The sequence below is a fragment of the Plectrocnemia conspersa genome, unplaced genomic scaffold, assembly GCF_051122295.1.
Source record: "Plectrocnemia conspersa isolate PC_06_02 unplaced genomic scaffold, ASM5112229v1 ptg000005l, whole genome shotgun sequence".
Lineage (NCBI taxonomy): Eukaryota > Metazoa > Arthropoda > Insecta > Trichoptera > Polycentropodidae > Plectrocnemia > Plectrocnemia conspersa.
In genome coordinates, this window is record NW_028277169.1 from 3385012 (window position 1) to 3406347 (window position 21336).

General features: G+C 39.7%; 2 long non-coding RNA genes across 3 annotated transcripts; one reads left to right on the forward strand and one right to left on the reverse strand.

Moving 5' to 3' along the window:
- The first annotated feature begins 2697 nt into the window (after positions 1–2697).
- Positions 2698–6368, forward strand: LOC148234684 (uncharacterized). Of its 2 annotated transcripts, none has more exons than XR_015809626.1 (5): positions 2698–3373; positions 3454–3805; positions 3873–3941; positions 4401–4487; positions 4570–6368. It is a non-coding gene; the product is annotated as an uncharacterized LOC148234684 (long non-coding RNA). The 2 variants fall into 2 exon arrangements; XR_015809625.1 differs by having other exon boundaries at positions 2705–3373; positions 3448–3805.
- Positions 6369–14934: 8566 nt separating this feature from the next.
- LOC148234685 (uncharacterized) lies at positions 14935–16046 on the reverse strand. Its single transcript, XR_015809624.1, has 2 exons — positions 15875–16046; positions 14935–15794 (listed from the first exon to the last, which is right to left on the reverse strand). It is a non-coding gene; the product is annotated as an uncharacterized LOC148234685 (long non-coding RNA).
- Between the last annotated feature and the right edge of the window lie 5290 nt (positions 16047–21336).

A 21336-nucleotide genomic window follows, 5' to 3' on the forward strand; every position in this document is an offset into this window, starting at 1 on the left:
GATAATGAAATATAAAACCATTTTTATTCATAACTCTATTCATAAATTATCTATTGCACGAATAAAGGTTACAGTCTCTATACAATCATTAAAGCTTTTTAAGCAAAATTTTTCACTGCTGGAAAGAAGTGGACGGCGCGGTGGAGGTGGAAGGGTGTAGTGCCGATTCTAAGAAATAGAAAAACACATTACGACAGTGTAAACCGTCCAGCCGTGAAGGGGGGATTCCACGAAGAAATCAGAAAGTGGCTGGACAAGGGATGGCTAGTCAAGGCTACTCCTGGCTGGGGCGGTGTTCTGCCATTGATGGCAGTCGTTCAACCGAACAAATCTAAGGTGAGGCCCGTGCTCGACTTCAGAGAGCTAAACGACCACGTCATGTGCGGACCGGGATACGAGGCTACAGCTTACGACGAAGCCATTAGGAGATGGAGAAAGGTGTCCAACCCGACGAAGCTGGTCGACCTAAAAGACGCCTACCTCCAGATTCACATAGAGAGGGAGCTGTGGCCGTTTCAGAGAGTAGTGTACGCTGGAGAGTCGTACTACTTGACCAGGCTAGGATTCGGACTTAGTTCAGCGCCGAAGATCATGTGTCGAATTTTGGACTAAGTGTTAGGCCAAAGTGATAAGGTGAGGGTGGCGACGGACTCGTACATGGACGATATCCTGGTCGATGAGAGTATCGCGTCAGCGGAAGAGGTCATGGCCCATCTGCGGAAATTCGGCCTCGAGGCGAAGCCGCCTGATCTGGAGGGCGGGAAGGCGTCACATCAACCTCGCGGAGCTCGACGCTGTCGTAAAAGGGGCAAATTTGGCTTTGAAGTGGGGTCTGCGAAAAATTCAGATCATGTGTGACTCTGCCACCGTCGTCAGCTGGGTGAGCTCGGCCCTATAAGGAAATTGCAGAGTGAAAGTGTCTGGGATGACCAAACTACTAGTGAGAAGGCGCTTTTCGCTTCTGCGGGAGGTGATGAACGAGTACGGGATGACTGCTTCCATCGCGTTCGTCGAGTCGAGCAAGAACAGGGCGGACGTGCTGACGAGGGTCAAGAAGCACTGGCTAAAGAGGACGATAGAAGAGCCCACTGAAGCCTACGGGGTCACGCTGGACGAACTGCACGATAAGGGCCATTTTGGAGTGGACCGCACTCTACACCTGGCGAAAATGCTCAATGCTGATACCAAGCGAAGAGATGTGGAGGAGTGCACCAGGTCGTGCATCAGGTGCACCTCGATTGATCCGGCCCCAGTCACCCATGAAGTTGGCAGTATGGGGATCCCGAGACGACCGTCCATGACGCAGCATAAGTGAAAGTGATTGTCCCGCTGAGCCGCGCGCCCGAACTAAGCGGCGTCGTACAATAACACCGCATCCCCGCCACCGCGAGCTACGCGCGGAGTAGGGATGCGGATCCCGAGAGCACATTTCCGATCCGACTACCCGAAAGCCGAGTGTAGTTGTGTGCGTGCGTGCGTACGCGGCTTAGCGACGGTGCTGCCCTCAAGTGTCAATCGAGTGCAACTTGAAACGTCAAATTCGTGTAACTGCATGCTTGGGAACATTTGCCTTTGAAAATCGCCACTGAGTAAATGTATTTCAAAATGTATCGTAACTGCTCAAATAGAAGTTCATATTTTCATTAACCTTCATCCGTTTCTCAAATAGACTATACAGTTTAGTACCTCGGCTCTTTTTCGACCTAGTTATTTTAAGCAAATGACGCCCACGCGTAAACGACCGTTACAAGCAAACGACAATGCACTCGATTGACACTTGAGGGCAGCACCGTCGCTAAGCCGCGTACGCACGCACGCACACAACTACACTCGGCTTTCGGGTAGTTGGATTAGAAATGTGCGTCCGTGACGCAGCATAAGTGAAAGTGAAGTCCCGCTGAGCCGCGGTCCGAACTAAGCGGCGTTGTACAACCACACCGCACCCCCGCCACCGCAAGCAACGCGCGGAGTAGGGATACTGTTGCACACCCGACCGGGATTATAAGGAGGTACCAAAAGGCTCACAAGACACATTCGACTCTGGACTTCTGACTCTGCAACACTCACTGGACTACACGGATTCTACACCTCACCTCCTGTTTGAGCAACCATCTCCAGGACACGCGCTCGAGGTTTAATATCGACGACTGTCGAAGGATCCCAGTCAACACGCGTCAAGAAGGTACCGGAAGATTCATAAGGGCCACTTTGTAAAGTTCGCTGTACAAACGTCCTATCACAGATCGTCAACCGGACTGCCGATAACTACAATATAGAAGCGTAACCCCGCGACCGCTTCACATATGTTTAATTAAAATTTGTTGAAGTAAAAATTAGCTGTAAAGCTACATAAATTATTTTTCTTACGTCATCCTCTTGTTTTTATTATACATTTGTCTTATTTTAATTAAATATTGATAACCTGTTTTTGTTATATATTTACCAAAACGAGTATCAAGATTATATGTTTGAATTTTTCCAGGAAACAAAAAAGATAAATTCAATTTTATCTTGCAATATACATAGATTACAAATAAACCACATAGCACTGAATAACCCGTGACAACTCTGATAAACGGTTAATTGCGATTCTTGAAACTAGGAAAATACACGCGCACGGTAATAAAAAAGTTTTAAATTTTAAAACGTATTTATATGTAGCAAAAGTTGTTGGCCGCTTTCGTAGCTTTTAGGATCAATTCATAACGTTGAGTTCAAAACTGCGGCGAGTTCGTAACGTTGGTTTCTGAGCTGTCGCCGGTATTCTCAACAGGAGCCAGAACACCTTTTTACGCTTAGTTCATAACGCTCGGTGAGCAACGTCATTTTCGTTCTGTGCGCCGAACGCCATTTTCGTTCTGTGCGCCGAACGCCATTTTTGTTCGACCTGTCCATTTCCGTCCCGGCTCTGCACATGGGCGGTTGATCCCGATCTGGAAAGTTCCAAGATGGACGTATTGCGAACGTTAGCTCGAAATACATCCGCGCTCGACGCGTTGGTATTGAATAAAGTTCGCGACGTGCACGTTATTCGATTTGCTGAGGAAGAAACGTTCGGTGCGCCGAAGCCCATTTTCGTTCCGGCCATTTTTGTTCGGCGCCGAACACCATTTCCGTTCCGGCTCTGCGCATGAGCGGTTGATCCCGATCTGGAAAGTTTCAAGATGAACGTGTTGCGAACGTTAGCTCGAAATATACCCGTATTCGATTCGTTCGTATTGAATAAAGTTACGACGTGCACGTTATTCGATTCGTTGAGGAAGAAACGTTCGAGGGTGCAGATTGGACTGGACGACAAAATGGCGCGAGGACGCCGAATCCGATATACCCCGACGGCGAGGGGCAGTGGTTGCCCTTCACCCCTCGACGATAGGTAAGCGCTTTTGTGACTCGCATGTTCTTAGTATTTTCAAACTATAAGATTTACGGTTTCATTTTTACAACGAGGTTTAGTTGGTGCTTCCTGGGTCACGTGGTCGGCGGCTGACGACAGGGGTACCTGGTCGGGGGCGCAGGCCCCGCATCGTCTTGGTGGTCCGCCAGCCCGAGTCTGGATCCAGGGAAGCTTCGGCGGGGTGGCAGCAAGTTGTACTGCAGCGGCGTCTGTGATGGCCATTTTGAATCTGACTCCATGTGCTCAGGTATCAGGTCGGCAGTCAACAGTTTTGTGACAGGATGGTGACGGGTGGCGATTAGACAGATTGAGCCGCTGCAGTAATATTTTATTGAATTATTTGAAGTTGCTTACATGGCTATTTACGGAGCCTAACCTAACCTACGGGTTATTTAAGATTGCACGATGCCGGTGAGTGATCATATTTCAGCGTTCTTGTTTGTACGAATACAATATTCATTCGATTTTTATGTTAAAGGTTCTATCTGCTACGTTGTTGAACGAATTTCAAAATTGAGAGTTTCATACTTCACAACGACTAAGCGACGTGAGTGTATTGTTGTTTTCTTTGACGAATTTGATCTCGCTACGATATTAACCCTTTGAACTGTGCCTTTTTCTTATTATTCCATCGGCCTTGTGGTAAATTTGAATTTTTCGTTTTTTTTTTACTTAAGAATTTATTATCGGGGGTGAAATTTATTTAAAAAAAAAATATTTATTCAAATTTTCTGAATTGTATTGTAATATATAGACCAAAAGAGCGATGGATACAACTGCTTTTCTCTCGCTGATAACCATGCCCATCCAAAAATATTTCGTTCTTGCTTCGCATGTAATTGTCGTAATGTCACAGATTTGTAAAATAGTTGTGTATATTACCTCTTTTAATTGTGGTACAAAAAATATATGAAACATTATAATTTTTAAAAAATATCTCAAAGATAGGGATAAAACCATGTCGAGTACCATTCGACATTGGCTAAGAACTTTTTCGTGATTTCAGATTTGCACATTGGAGTAGACCTGTGAAACAATGAATATAGGTTAATTCTACTTCTATGGTCTGAAAAATGCCTCCAACGATAGACAGGTAACTCGAAGAAGAATTTTCATGAATAAATTTAATCAACTTGTTATGATGTTAATAACTTTTTTTTTAATTTAAATTTTAGGTTTGCACGTCAGTGTCGACTTGCAAAATAATGAATACTAAGTACTTCGATATCTTGAAAAACACTGAAAGACTGAAAAGGTAACTCAAAGAATCATTTTCAAGAAAACAACACCTATTATAACTTAAGTCTTATTTTTTAAAAATTATAACCATTAAAGCTAGCTGTTTTTTTGGTTGCGTGCGATTACATCTATATTTTATTATGATGCTGAATGTACCTTAGGTTGTAACGTAAAATATAGTAGATCAGTATTGACTTGCTATTTTTAATTTTTTTTGAAGTAATAATTTACTGTATTCTTAAAACGAGGCTGGTCATAGCTTTCCTAAATAAGTTATTTCAATTTAATTTAATTCTAAATTTAAGTTAATTTTCCCTAAAAGTTTATGGGTATGCGGACCAATTTATATTTTTCAGTGTTACTTATGGATTGGCTTTGTTTATTTTAAATACAAAAAGTTATTTATAATTTCATTGAATTAAAAGAAATGCAATATGTAGACACTTCCCCAGATGCGTACCTATGTTAAAAACGAATCGTATATTGGCTTGTTTGCTCTTGGGTAACTTATCGAGTCTCAGTTTTATTGAAGACAATGCTACACCTAATGGATACTGAATATAAACACTATTGCGATATTTCGTCATGGTTGAGAAAACAGTCTCGCAGAGGTATGTTGGTGCAAATGGTAAAAGAGTTTTTAAGTTCGTACAAATCTGGGAGTTCTGATTAAACTTTGATCCAGAAGGAGGCAAGTGAAGTTGTAGGTTCAAAACACAATGCTTGATTAACAGTTCGATCAACCAATTTATCCTCCAAATTAACAGATAGATAATTATTCCATGATAAAAATGGATTTTGGATTATCACCTTCTGGGAAATAGTGATCAAATTGCTCTTGATTAATTTGTTAAATGATGACTAATTGTATAGCGCTTCCTTCGTGAATAGTATTAGCCAAATTGTGAAGCATGTCATGACAATAGTATCAGCCAAATTGTGAAGCAATGTCATGACAAACACGAATATTCCACGCTTTTAGTTTTTGTATTCGACTATATTAATCATTATATTGTCTGCTATTGTAAAACAAGGGGACATTCTGCTTTGCATGGAAACGTTAAGTTTCAATTAACGTTATTTTGAAAGCATTGTGGATATCGAGTGTGATCAGGATGATATTTTTGTTCTTTCTGACTTTCCCTTGCCATGCTTCGCGTATGATAGCAACGACTGGTTGCAGTTTGGAACGTCCCCCTTGCCCCCCTTCGGTAAAAGGATGAGTCTTTAACGCTTCCAGGGTGCTGTGGATGTGCCTTGGGAATTTGGCGTTTTTAGTCGGCTAGTTTATTCTGTATAGCGATGTTCGAGTTAGAAGTCCAGGTCTGGTTTTTATATAGAGGTATCAGCGAATCTTGGTCCTGGTCCGTGTTGGGAAGCTAGTGTGGTCGAGATGTCTGCGGTGTTCGAGTCAATCCGGCAAAGTGTCGAGTGGTGTTTTTGACCCTGTATTTATATTGTTACGTGGGCCTGTGTGGGGCCGTTACATCAGAGCCTTTGCGAACAAATGAAAACACGCGAATTCAAATAACAGGGCACCATTTCTGAGGAGCAATAGCATTACACCCGAGCGTGGCGACCGATGGGCCCTTTACTGCCGATCTGCGCGTGAGTCCCGACGCAGGCGCGAGAGCGCGTGGATTGCAACACTATCCCCCGCTCAATTTGGATCGACCCGATCCTTTATTACACTAAAATACACAGAAAGCATCAAAATAATAAAAAATAAGAAAAACAACAACATGAAGATTCACTACACTCCATTGTAGGTCGCTAGTCTGTCTATGTGCACTACCATACACTTTCGAGCACTTGCTCTCTTAATTCGATAGACAACCTCGTTGAGACGGTTGACTATCGTGTACGGCCCTTCCCAAGGCTGGGTCAGCTTTGAGCTGACGCCAACTTTCCGTCGTGGGTTGTACAGCCACACCCGGTCACCTTCCTGGAATCGGCGAGTCGTCGACCTGACGTCGTAGCGCGCTTTCATTCGATTGTGCACTAGTTGTAGCCGCTTCCGTACTGCGTCGTGCACTGTCTTCATCCGCCCTTTCAGACACAGGAGGTAGTCGTCCTTGAGCAGCGTCGTCTGCTCTGTCTCCGGGGGCAGTTCGCAAAATATCTCCGACGGCAGGTTCCGAGCATCATTTGGGCCGGGGTCTCGTCTGTAGCCTCGTGGGTTGCTAACCGATACGCCGTCAAGAAGATTGGGATCAACTTGTCCCAGTTCTTCTGATCCTTATCCACAAATTTGGACAAATACGCTCCAAGAGTTCTATTCAATCACTCCACCATACCGTCAGATTAGGATTTTTGCTAACCACATTCTCACAAATCTCTCCAGTAACTCCAAATTTCCCAATACGTAATATACCAGGAGGTTTTCCCTTGACAAACCTCTGAAGAAATTTAATGCCCAATTTAATACATCGGTACAAGGGGAATGACTCGTCAAATTTAGGTTTCTTAGGAGGTGAACATATGTCCGTTACATCCATCGATTTGGGTGTGGCATTAGGTGTCGGAGCATCTTCGACTTCTCTCTGCACTGTCTCTTGAGGTGCTTCCGGGAGTATTTCCTCATCTTTCGTCTCTTCATCTTCGGAGCAATGTTTGAGCAACACAATTGGATATAGGTGTTCCTTGATAGCTATTTCTATATTGTTTCTTATTTGCTGATTTATACAATCCAACATATCTGGAGATAACATAGGTATGTTTAATATTAACATAGAGCTGTCTTGGTTTCCCTGCTGTTTATCATCTCTTCCTACCTTCACTTCAAGGCTTTCTTTCTGCCTAGAAACTTCTGATTCTATTTCCATTTCTCTTCCAGAAAAATCCCCATCTGAGGAATCTCCATCTTCTGAGAGATTGTCAATTTTTGGATTCGATGGCTTGGATGGCCTCGGTTGTGGCGCTGTCTTCTCGTTTGTGGGTGGTGTCGGCTTCTTTACCAAGTGTAACTTATTGTACTCATCCCATTTGTTCACCCTTGGGATCGCTTTCTTAGGAGGTTCTGGGACTGTATCAGATAGAAAATCCCCATCCGCAATGGATAAGTTCGTTAGGTGACCCTGTATGATTTTGTGAGCCTCTTTTGACAGGGCTCCTTTGGCAGACATCTTTCGTATTAGCGATGATCGGGTTAACCTCGGATTTACGAAGTCCGACATGATAGAGATCTTAACAATATTGTTTCTCAGACACGAATTTGTAGTTCTGTTAAATCTGTTTTTTTTTCTAGTCCTTATTATAACGTGGTATAAGCAAAATGGGCAATATTACCCTCTCGAGACTCGCTAAGTGTCTCTCGTCTCTCTTTTATAAACTCTTTAAGAGCAGGGAACTCTGGGAATCCTCGAGATCCTACATACATATACCACGCTGATCCCTTGCTGGTAGTAGGCATGACTTCTTCCCCATGTGTAGTCCCCATTCCCTCTTGGACGGCTTCTTCATATACCTCTAAATCCACCCCTTCCGGTGCATACACCTTAGTAAGTGAAACTGTATGTTTAAATGCATAAGCCATGAATTTAGCATTTGTTGTCAGGTTCGTGATATTAGACTCTGTAGTCTTCCGGGCGTTTTTGGACCTTTGAGAACCTAATAATGTCCCCACCATATGAATAAAGAAATATAATGTCGGATTCATTACCGTGGAATAAGCTGACTTCTGAACTATGCCCATATCAATTTGGTATGGGAAATATGAGTTTACATCAGTAATCTCTTGATCGTCGCAGCTCAGCACTGTGCCTTGCCCTGCTTGATGGCTTGGCGCAGCGCTTTTCTTGCAACCTGGTAGGCTGCTGCTTCCATTTGGCTACCAAAGCATCTGCGCTCGTCGTCGAGAGGCTTTTTTTTTTTTCTTTGGGGGGAAACCTTCAAAAGGCGCCACTGTTTCTACAGAAAGGTGACAGTGTGGGATTCTTACTCACTAAAACTCCCCTCCGCTCCTACTGCCTCCCGGTACTTGTCTGTAATGCTTCGAGAGGCAGCGTGGCCCGGCGCACTTCTAGCGCACTTCGTTTTGTCTCGGGTAGGTCGAAAGGTAATAAATAAGTCAATCACCTTTCGAGCTCCCTGTCTCTCCATGCATGACGACTAACGATCGCATTTTTGCGACCGTAGTCGTCTGCAGGTGGACTCCAAGGTACCTTATAGATCTGGTGAAAGGCACCTCGAAGCCGTTGAATACGAGCTTGGGCGGCTCTAGTTTTCTTTGCCTTGTGAAGAGTACGGCTTCTGTCTTCTGAACCGCAAGCTCTAGACCTGCGCTGTCGAGCCAGCTCTTGACGCTCCGCAGGGCCTCTTCGCCGGCAATTTTGATTGCAGTCGTAGACTTTCCGGTGATGAGAATGGCGACGTCGTCCACGAAGGCGACCATTCTGGCTTCGTCGAGCATGGGCGCTCTCGGCAGTCCATCGCACATGACGTTCCAGAGAGTGGGTCCTAAGACCGAACGCCTGCCGTGTCCGCTCGCTGAGAGCTCTTGCCCAAGCATTCGTATTGCAGCACCCTGACCGAAAAGTAACTTTCGATCATTCGGATCAGGTATGCTGAAGTGCCGATTTTCGCCAGAGCGACGAGGATGGAGCTCTAGCGCGCCGATTTGAACACGTTTCGAACGTCGAGCGCGATCAACACGACTTTCGTGCTGTGCTTGACGCTTCCCTGCCAGGCTTCGCGGAGGGTTCCGATCACCTGCTTGATAGTCGAGCGCCCTCGGCGGAAGCCGTTTTGTTGTGGTGAGAGCCCTTTGTCGGTGTCCTCCAAGAGTGTTTGAAGCCGTTCGAGGATCAGCCTCTCCAGAATTTTGCCCAGGCCGTCTAGCATGCAGAGTGGGCGGTATGCTGAGGGATCGCGCGTCGCCTTGGTGCCCTTCGGAATTAAGACGAGTCTTTGGCGCTTCCAGGTCACGTCAAAGGCTCCCTTGGAGAGGCTGGCGTTGAGGGCTGCAAGAAGCAGTTCTTGGTCTTTCTCCGCAATGCGCTTGAAGACAGTGTTGGGGACGCCGTCGGGTCCCGGCGCCCTTGCGGAGTTGATGCGCTTGGCCACTCCTTAAAGCTCTTCTTTTTCTACTTCATATTTAGGATCTGCGGCTGGGTCGCTGGTTGCGGGTCGGTGGGTCGTGGGGTGCTGTGGGAACAGTCCGTCGACCACCGCCTCCATGTTTTCATGGTTGTTCAGGAAGTGGTCTGCGTTCCGGACGCCCAGTTTATTGCGTACTATCCTGTACGGCAGCCCCCAAGGATCTTCGTCGACTGACTTGCAGAGTTCGTCCCAGTAACGTGCTTTGCTCTGCTTAATAGCTAAGCGCAGCGCATTTTTCGCGTCCTTGTAGTCCTGGTTTTCCTCTGCTACAGTGAAGTGGTGCCTGTGGGCGAGTCTGCTGGACGCTGTGCAAGCGCGTCGGAGATCGGCAATTTCATCCATCCACCAGTAGGCCAGACTGTCGGTTTGCGCCGCGCTTGGGCATTGAGGCGTCACGCAGGAGCTCGTTTAGCGAGCGTACTATGTTTTTCGCCACTTCTCATAATTGTCAAAATTCATGTCCGAATGATAATTACCAAAGCTCAACCTTCCCCCTCTGCTGTGCTCGGGTTGTATTTGAATATGGCCTCTGTAATGTGGGAAAAGTCTTGTCCCACTCCAGATTGTCTCCCATGGCATCATCTATTACGCACAATGGACGTGTAAGCTCAACTTTTTAAGCTCAAGCTTTTGACTATCGTGACGCATTAGGTTTGCCTGTCAGGTCACGATGGTTATAATTTTAATAAATAAATAAATAAACCTTTCCCCTCCGCTTTGTCACTACGGCAGAAAAAATAATCAATACTGCTTCATTACATCCTATATTTTTAATTAATTTGCTTTGGGGACTTTTGTCAGTTGTTGAATTTTGTTTTAGCTTCGATCTCTGAGCAATATTTTTAGCGTCGGGAGTTATTTGCAACGCAATCGGAAGCATAGATATCATTTACTTCCCAGTTTTGGACGTAGACATTTCGTCTAAGAATGTAACGTCGATAACTGATCCGAAACTGACGAAGGTGAATTTTCCGCCATCGTTTTCTACGTCCGGATTTGACACCAAGTACAAATGACGGTAAAGGAGTTTGAAGTGAAGCGGTCGTGGTTACGCTTCTATATTCGTAGTTATCGGCGGATCCGGTTGACGATTTGTGGTAGGATATTTGTACAGAGAACTGTGTAAAGTGGCCTTTATGAAATCTTCCGGTATGTTCTTGACGCGTGTTGACTGTGATCATTCGACAGTCGTCGATATTAATCCTCGAGCGCGTGTCCTGGAGATGGTTGCTCAGACAGGAGGCGAGGTGTAGAATCCGAGTTCAAAAGTCGAGCGAAGATGAGATCGGAGCGGCGAGTTGTAGTCCAGTTGAAGTCCGGAGTCGAATGAATATGTGAACTTTTGGCCCCGCCTTATATTCCCGGCCGGGTGCGCAAAAGTATCCCCACTCCGCGCGTTGCTTGCGGCTGCGGAGATGCGGCGTCATGGTACGGCGCCGCATAGTTCGGGTGCAAGGCTCAGCGGGACTTCACTTTCCCGTATGCTGCGTCCCGGACGGTCGTCTCGGGATCGCCAAAGAAGCATATACATAATTCTTTGTTTTTCGCTTTCTAAGATTAGCCGAACTCAAAAGCAAGTTTCTTTATTTTTTAAACATTTAGAACCGACTATGACTTTCCCTAAATTGCTTTTCTTTTTCGGCATTTGAGGAGTTCTTTACGTTGCAAATGGAAGAATAGATATCATTTACTTTCCTGTTTTGGATGTAGACATTTCATCTAAGAACGTAACGTCGATAACCAATCGATCCGATACTACTTCGGACGAAGGTGAATTGTCTCCCATGAGTTCATCTATTATGCACAATGGACGTGTAAGCTCAACCTTCCCCCTCTGCTGTGTCATTACGGCAGGATAAAGAATCAATACTGCTTCATTACAGCCTATATTTTTAATTAATTTGCTTAGCGTAGCAATTAGAAGCAGATATTTTGGGGTGCGTACGTCGTAGGAAAAATCGGAAGTCAATTAGTTGAGAATATGCACTATGTAATAGATTCGCCAATGGGAGATAGATGTAATAAAAATGTGAACCGAACGACACGAGAGAGAGAACGACAAAGCGATGGTTTTTTACTCTAATGCTAAACGCGATAGACAAATTCATTAAACAAAGCCATACAAATCCGACAACAAATACAACTATGTTACGTTCAATAGATAGAAATCAGTCAAGAAACTTTATTTTGAATACGCCTAACCATAGTAAAAGAAGGATCAAGAATTATGTATCAAACTCGTCAAACGTCAAATACCATTATTTGTACTTGCTGATTCTGAACGAAATAACCAGCGTTAAAAACTTAGGGCTGATTTACACGCTGCCTTTTGGACGATTATAAAACGCTTTAGGAGTATCTTAGGCAATTTTACAACGTGATATTGTGCCTCCCAATGTTTTAAGTATCTTTTTACAGCTAATAAACCTGGCTGAAAGATTGTCTGTAGCTTTCAGACATGAAACCTATTATTTTAAATTGAAATGCACGCATATGCGACTAAAAAATCGTGTTTAAAAAATCTATGAAGATATGTCGTTCTGCCATCCTCTGACTATGATGCCAATTTTATTTAATAAATAATCAAAACTTGCTTGTGAAATTGAAAAGCGATTATGCATTTAAGAGCGAATACTAATTTCTTTGCGATAATATAAAATTCAAAATTTCAGCTGTTTCAATTACGTCCATGTTATGCGTTGACAGGCACCATTGATTTTCTGAATCCGAAGGTTGCAATGGTCTTGTTCCCTGATGTTGCGTCGAAAACAAATTTTCTCATCTACAATTTTTCCAACTAATTCATTGTCAAGAAAATAATCGAAAATAATTTAAATAATAAAATAACCGATTCTGAACTTGAAACGGGAGTTGAAGATCCACTCTCTGAATTATTCAAGTTCAAATCTTCCCACTCACTGTCACTCTCCATGATAAAGGGATCTTGAATATCAAAATTATAATCGATACAAATATAAATAAAAACCATTAGAATCGATCTTATTGGTTAGTATCTGATTCATTTAACTTTCTTGGAAAAAAGTTGCATGGTTTACCAACAAAGTATGAATGATTGGTAAGCGAATTGTTTACGTATTCAATTATGTCCAAAAGATCGTTTTTTCCTCTGGACATTATGAGGGCTATTTTGTTTTTTGATATAACGGTATCTTCTCTTTTAAAATCTGTAATTAATAAATACATAGTAATTCATAGAAACATTGCGAACATATTCATTTTCAATATGAATTACCTGGAGACAGTCGTTACGTGGACCCAAAGTATAATCTCTCCATTGTTCCCTTAATTGATGCATCTGCCATTTCTATGCAACAATTATATTGTAATAGCAGTTGAGCTTCGTGATGTCTCATAGCCCCGCCAACCTTTAATATAATACATGATATCGCCCACCGTCCCGATAAATAGCACCGATCACACGCTGCTAATTAATCGTTGTAATATACTGTCACTATTTTCCTCTCGCAGCTCGAAAGCATTTTGCAGTCGAACTCGCCACTCCTCCCGGGTCAATTCGCAGCAATGCAGGCGACTATACCTCTCTGGCCAAAGCTTCTTCCAAGCAGAGGTAGGGTCCTCTTTGTAACCCCCTTCCCGCGCCTTGTCCATCATCTTGAGGCAAGCGACGGTATGGAAGTGATCTTTCCAAAACTCTGAGAGTGAGATTGGTCCCTCCAGTCACCCGAAAACAAAGCTCGAAGAGTGTTTTAGTGTAGTTTCATAAGGTTAGAAATAACCTGCTAGTCCATAGGCTGGAGTAACAGAGTGGTGTTGGGAGGCAGAAACTGGATCTGGATAAAATTAAATTCTTAAAGGATCTTGTAGGCCTGTAGGCAAATAAAAATAGCAACGTGAAACGGTCTTTCGTTGGCTTGTAGCCGGGCAATGCGTTCTACTCTGCTGTTGTATTTGTTCGACATTTTCTTCCAGAAAAAACCTGTCTCTTCACAATTAAAAACTTTACCCTCGGAATCTATGAGCTTCTCGAAGTTGCCGACGAAGTTCTCTGCTGCCTTTGTGTCAGCTTGCTGCTTCACCATGCCTCATGACTAGAGATACGTGTTTTTAGCATATATTTTCGAAAAAAATAGCATTTTGATGTTACAATTTAGCGTTTTGGAGCAAATAAAGTAACAATTTTTAGCATCTATTTAGCGTTTATTATTTTAATTAATTTATTTTAAACATAATTTAATATAAAATATGCAATTCAGTAGTAGAAAACATTAAAAAATAAGTAAATAGATGAGAATTTCTTTATTAATATAAAAGACATTAAAATTTATTAAAATATAGCATAGAACATGTCTCAATGGATGATTCCTTAAGTCTAGTACGACGATCAGTGACAACTAAATTATAAGTGCTAAAGTAGCGTTCTGCATCTACACTGTTTGCAGGACACCAAATTGATTGTATGGCCGCATTACCAAATTCCACATGTTTTATTTTTGTGGCAAGTAAGAGTTGGAGTGTGTCTGTTTTTACTCCACTTTTAATACTAGATACTAAATTATTAAAAAAATGTGAATAACCCTCTAAACATTGGATCGTTGTTAATATCGAAAATAGAGGTAAATTCCTAAATAATAATAGTACTTCGTCGCTTTGGAAATTGCATTTACTTCCAGCTACAGATGGATTGAACAGTTGGTTTAATGATTCATAAAAAAGATTAGTCTCATTTATAGATAAATGAGACTCGAGTTTCAATAGAGCTTTACCGGAAGCTTCCTTGAGCATATTTATTAAATCTTTTTTTGTATTTTCATTACTTTCAAGAAGTAAGTTTTGTGTTTCGATAGGAAAAATGCCACCCATATTGTAATTTAAGGAATCTTTTATCCCCATAATTTCTTCCCACAATAAATGAGAAAAGGGGTACAAAGATCCTTCCAGTTTGTTCATTAAATTGGTAAATTTATCGCATATTTCGCTAACATATTTACATTCAATTTTTAATCTAATTGTATCGGACTCATATAATTCAATGATTTTTTCTTTTGTAACATTTCTTAATGCCGAGCTTTTAAAAAAATTAATTAAGGCATCAAAATAAGTGTCCAAATATCTAACTGATTTGAACCATGATTTCCAGCGAGTTATGACTGGACTTGGAAATAGCACCGCTGGAAGATCTGGGTATGATATTTGCAAAAATGCAATATAATTTGATTTCATTTTTCTGGAATGCAAAAATGCTATTTTTAGTTTACTAATGTATTCATTCAGCAATTTCAACTCTTTCATGAATGTATTTCCCACCAAACTAATTTTGTGAGCCCAGCATTGAAAATGAAGCATTTTATTGCCAATTAAAACATTGAGGCTTTTATAACAAGCTGTCATATATGGCGCTGAATCTGATACAAATCCTACAATATCAGAATACGAAATTTCATACTCTTTAAGAGTATCTACTATTGTTTGCGAGCACGTCGTAGCATTAGCTGTATCTAAAAAATTACATGATGCTAAATACACATTTTGTTCACTTGCAGGTAACACTGTTTTAAATAAAACTGCAAACACACATCGTCCCATTTTATCAGAAGTTTCATCCACTATTATTACAAGAGGTTTGTTTTTTATTTCTTCTAATATTTCTTTCTTCATATCTGCTCCACATATTGGAACATATGTTCTCCGTAAATGATCTGCACACGGTAATTCACCAGATCCCTGGACATATTGACTAAAATATTGTCGCACTGCAGGATGGTCTAACTTTGCTAGCGGTATGTTAGCTTTAAGACACATGCTAACGGTATTTTTTATAAATGCAGATTTTTCTTGCCTTTTGACTACAATGTTTGGAATTGTTGATTGACGAGTATGACTTGTGGAAGGTTTTGAAACTCTTTTTTTATGGCTATTTGATTGTAAATGTTTGGTTAAATTATCTTTCTTTTTCCAATCTAACTGACAATTACAATGCCGGCACATCAAATTATTGTCATCATTTATATAAAAACCATCTTTTTTGTATGCTGCAGCTCTTTCTTTAATATCAACATTTGCTCGACCCATATTGTTGAAACTGAAAAAATACATATAATATTAATATTTAATAAACGTTGTAATAAGTAAAATAAAATAATCTTTGACATGTAAACTCACCAAGAGATTGTGACGAATAATTCATTAATTTGTGGAAGAAAACAGTTCTGAACGTATGCTCGCGTGCATATGTCAACAACACATAACCTCAAAAGATGCGAATGTCAATGTAGCGTCATAGACCACAGACAATAAGTTAAGCAGCTTAACTTATTGTCTGTGGTCTATGACTAGAGTTCGGGCAGACTGACCATAGACATTGAGAATCGATATTTGGAATAATTATTTTGCGATTTTAATTTTTTCACGTCTATTCACATATTTCAACAATTTCGCAACAATTTCGCATATATCACGTTTATCGCTTTTATTTCGCATTTATCGCAAAACGCGATAATCACGTATCTCTACTCATGACGCTATGGATGTTGGTTCTTTTTTAAACTTTTAGAACCGACTAGGACTTCCCTAAATTTCTTTTCGGCATTTGATGATCATGGCGTCTTCACGAGGTTGGCGAAAATAACTTTCGCCTTCTCACAACTTATGTTTTCGTTAATAGTGTCGCCTTACAATTGCTTTTCGTTCATCCACACGAGAAGTAACCTTTCAACATCGTCGAGAATACGTAACCGTTTCGTAGACATTCTTGACACACTTCCTTTGAAACATTCATCTCCTTCATCTTGCCCTTGTTCTTGAGGATAGTGAAAGTCGTCGATGTAGACCGATTGTATGTGCGTGCTAGATCAGCCACCCTCACACTGTTCTCGGTCTAATGAGTTTACGTTTCATTTCTATGGTCTTGTGGGTTTTTCTTCGGGGACCTTTTTGCAAGGATTATTAAACTTTACACAAAAAAAATAACAAATGTCTGAACACAACTTTGGAAAAATGTGTGATCACAAGCGACATTATCATGCTAGCGGAACGAGTTTTAAACGCGGAACTTCCCCTTTCCGCCTCACTTGTTATGCGAAATGTCGCTTGTTAATCTTTTTTATGCCGCAATGTGTATTTCGTATCAACGAATGCAATGCTGAGTATTTTTAGATGTATAAAAGGCCCATAAACATTCGGGAAGCACGCGTTGACTCTTCACATCCCTAAAAGGCCTTAATGTTGTAACGTTCGTTGCATTCAACCTTCTTTTACATTGTTGATGATCAAAGTGTTTGGGTTGCCACAACAAGACAATATTGAATTTACTTTGCTTTATTTATATTCAACATTGTTATACAAAATAATTAAATATATCGTTTTTGTAAAATATAAACCATTAATAAAAACAAAGTCTCAAATGAGATTTATGGATTTCTATTTACATATCTATTCAAGATCTATCGATTGAATTCAAATTTTGTGATCTAATATTTCATCATTAGATAATAAAAAAACTTGGATGAACGTTCTCGATAGTACTTTTTGCCATAGAAATAACCTAATTTTTGGTTGAGTATTGAAAATGTGGATTAGAACTGGGAACATGTCCACTTTGTAAATATAACAAGAGTGTGATTATTTGTTTGTTTCGACGTTCCTTCATTCTTTTTTTTTACTGCATATAATAATTCTTTACTAATGGATTTTCCAAATTTTTTGAACTTATTAACTCCTTCGGCCGTTATTAATGTTGCATCACTTAGTTCTTTAATAGCAGCTTCCCTTGGAGCCAGAATATCAAGCAATATCTATATTCGTATCCGCCAAGTTTTTTATACCATTTTTTTTTTGTCTTCCTAATGCATTTGACATATTACAGCATCATATCTGAGCGATCGACTGAGCCTATATTTTTACTATAGTCGTTTGGTGCGACTGGTTACACAATGGGCTATTTGATTTTAGGATTAATTTTTCCAGTGGACTGCATTTCTGCTTTGTGTAAGGTTGACAGCATTGTTACATCTCTTTTATCTCGCCAAGTATGAGCTAACATGTTGTCTATGGAAACGTTCAACTACTCGATTTTGGTTCAATAAAATAGTAGTCTTCTTAGATGGAAAATCAAGCGGTCAAATTAATTATTTAAAATAGTCGATCTTACGAGAATGGCGATTGACCTCTTGTTATTCGAGCATCAAAAGTACGCAACCAAAAAATATGCAGCCAAATTCTCAACGCCGTGTTAAATGTTAAAAGCGATTGTAATGTATTTATTTAATAACGAAACACTCGACTCGCTAATTTGTATTGTAAATTAATTTAATTTAAGTTTTCACCAAAGCAAGTAATGTGCAGCACTCACCGTCTATGTAATACACCAACTCTTTTTTAAACGATTTTTGAAATAACGTGTTCCATAAAATAACCCGAATACTGTATTTTATTTTTTAACAGGACCTATTAGGGCCCATCCAATTATATTTACTGTGCTTTGTGTCGATCCTTTTATAGTATTTTCATGTTTTTAGTTATATATATTTATATGTGTGTGAGTATATGTATACTTATATATGTATATATTTGTATGTATTTTTTAATTTTTATAAATAAATAAATTTAGAAGAGAACATACTCATAGTATGTTTTATTTGCACGGTTTTCGTTGGAACGTATCTACCGTGTAAAAAAAGAGTTGTTCACTTTGTCACTCACTTCGATGCTCATTTATCTCGATGTAAACTCGGAAAATTTTAGTTATAGTCTATCGACGGAAGCGTTCGCTCGACGATTTGCACAATAAAATAAACGAGTATATTTTTATAATGAAAAATTGTCGAAAGTAAATGTTTGGAATTTTTTTGAAATAAAATGCATTTGTGAATTATCGATGTGAATCTTTTATTAACACGTTGCTTTATTTTTTATATAAATTAAATAACTATACACTCGCAAACCCGCGAGCGAAAAGCGAAGACGCTGGAACTGAAAGACGAAGACAACGCCGAATAACGATGCAGATTAGAATGGAAGGTGAGTAATTGATAGTTTTGGATTGATCAATACGACGAAGTGCGATACGAACATACCACTGCACTGGAAGATTTACGGTAAATAAAATACGTTTGCGTTATTTTAAATTTCTGCACGAATCGACGCTACGGTGAGATATTTGCTTGATCTGGGCGGCCAAAAGTCGATTATAAAAACTTTAACGCAGGTAAAAACAAAAGGTGCTCTATAAAGCTGATAATTGTATGAATGACAATGATTCTCATACCCCCTGTATAACGCTAGCGCCCTCACAATCGGTCGAAGTAAGTCATCCTTTCGAGTGCACGCATCATTTCTCAGCGTCTATTGCATACATTAGACAGTTATTATTATTTTATTTGAATATATTTATAACAAACCATCGAATGTGATAAAGCAGGTAAGTGTTTCTACTTTAGATATAAATACAAAATATCATTTTGATAAGGTGCTATTTCTTAGAATTTTTTTTATAATTTCAAGTGATTTAGTTACATTTTCCAAAGCTTTTTAGCATTGATTTTAAATACAATATCAAGCTCAGGTCTTTCTCTTTATGATACGTGTACAATTAACAGCAGATTTTTAACACATTCTTAAAAATAAAATTTTAAACCTTTTAAACAATCATAACTTTTTAATTAGTTAACGAGTTAACATCAAATTTAAAATACAGTTTTGTAAATGATTAGGATATTTTAATAATATGTGTACCACGGTAAAATCAGTAAACATAAAATTGCGGATAGGTCAGTTTATCGGAAGAGGCCGCTGAAGCCTGTAAGCATTTCTGTTTATATCAGTACAATGTTGTCCGAAAGTTCTCAAGAGTATCTTGTAATATAGATATGCTAAAAAGATTATTATTAAGTTCAGATCCTGTCTTAACGGAAATGCGACCAGTATATAACAAAATAGTAAACTCTTTTTAAAAAAGACGATAGACACTTTGCTTCCAGCTGAACCTCATCTAGATACAAATGGACAATCGTTGCATGAGGAAGAAGAACCATGGAATTCATCCAAGGGTCAGCGTTGGCTCGCCTTCTGCTATGGTGGACGCTCCTTGCGGACGTCCAGGGGTTCTGCGACAGGACGAAGTTTCAGGCAGGCGTCTCGGAGGTCTTCGCTGGCGTAGGGTGGACTTTGGTGAAGCTGCTTTCTTCTGTGCCGATGGCGAGAGTGATGTATTAAAAGTAAGATGTCGTTTGCCTTTTTGCGTGGGATTGTCGGTTTCAGACTAGTTTGTTTACTTTAAATACAATTATTGGTCGCGCAGATCCGTGTGTGGGCTAGGGGTCAATTAGATATGGAAAACTGTTTCATCGCCTTGTCACAAGAATATTTTAATTATGACGACTTAAAATAGCGTTATTAATTTTTTGTATAGCTGTTCCAGAAATTTCTTTGTCGCACCTGATTAGTAAATCAGCGCTTCGACGAGGGGTTGTTTACATATGGCAAACTCTTATTCCTCGCTTCCATATGAATATGTGACCGTCAATCTGTGGTCCCCACAACATTATTATTTAGAATTTTCAATGATAGTCAAAATGGTTCAATCTATTAAAAACTAATTAACATTTTCAAATCATTTAAAAATAGGTTTACAACTTGACTAAATATTTCAGGAAGAAAACATTTTATATTATTTAACGTTAGATTTGTAACTTTGATATTTAATGATAAATCTAAAGATTGTATATCATTTATGAATAGGTTTAAAACTTAGCTAGATAATAATAGATTAAACATTGTACATTGAAATATCAATATAGCGAAGCTCACGGAACCAATGAATAAATTTCGGTATACTGAAAATTGGTTATATTGAATGTAAGGAAGATGATATATTTTTATTTTATTTTTAATAACCATATTACTACAGCATCAAAATAACCTCTTATAAGGTTGACAAATCTTTTTGTCCATTTTTAAGAATACTGTATGAAACGATAAAATTTGTGACAAAAAGGTTTTATAAAAAAAGTTTGAGCATCAGCGAAACACCTGTAATGTCGCTTTTAAACACATCTGGCACCCGCCACGTCAAGGACGAACTGAATTCAGAAGAATATTGTGTCAAGTTGTAACGTCATTCTTAAATTCAAATTAAAATATTTCGTTATACTGAGAACAGTCTACGTAACAATTAAAACATTTTATATAACAGATTTTCGGAGACAAATTAAAAATTCGTTATACTAGGAATTTCATTATTTCGGTATTCGTTACAAAGAGATTTCACTGTAATATTAATTTTTAAAAAAGGTTTGTAACTTGACTAAATATTAATAAAACAAAAAAATACCAAAATGTTTTCAACATTAAAACGTTATATTTTGTATCATTTATAAGTAGGTTTACAGTTTGAATAAATAATAATAATAATAAGCATCGGTTTCACATCAACTCAAAAATATTACTGATATTAAAAAAGATTTTGGTGCACCTTAATGATGCTACAACACAATCGATCACCTATAGTTGGTGTAATGTAGAGAATACTACACTGCACCAATAGTTGGTGCAGTATAGAATTCTTAAGCGCCTTTTAAAGATATAGACTTGAATTTTCATTAAAAAATAGAACTTTCGAACATACT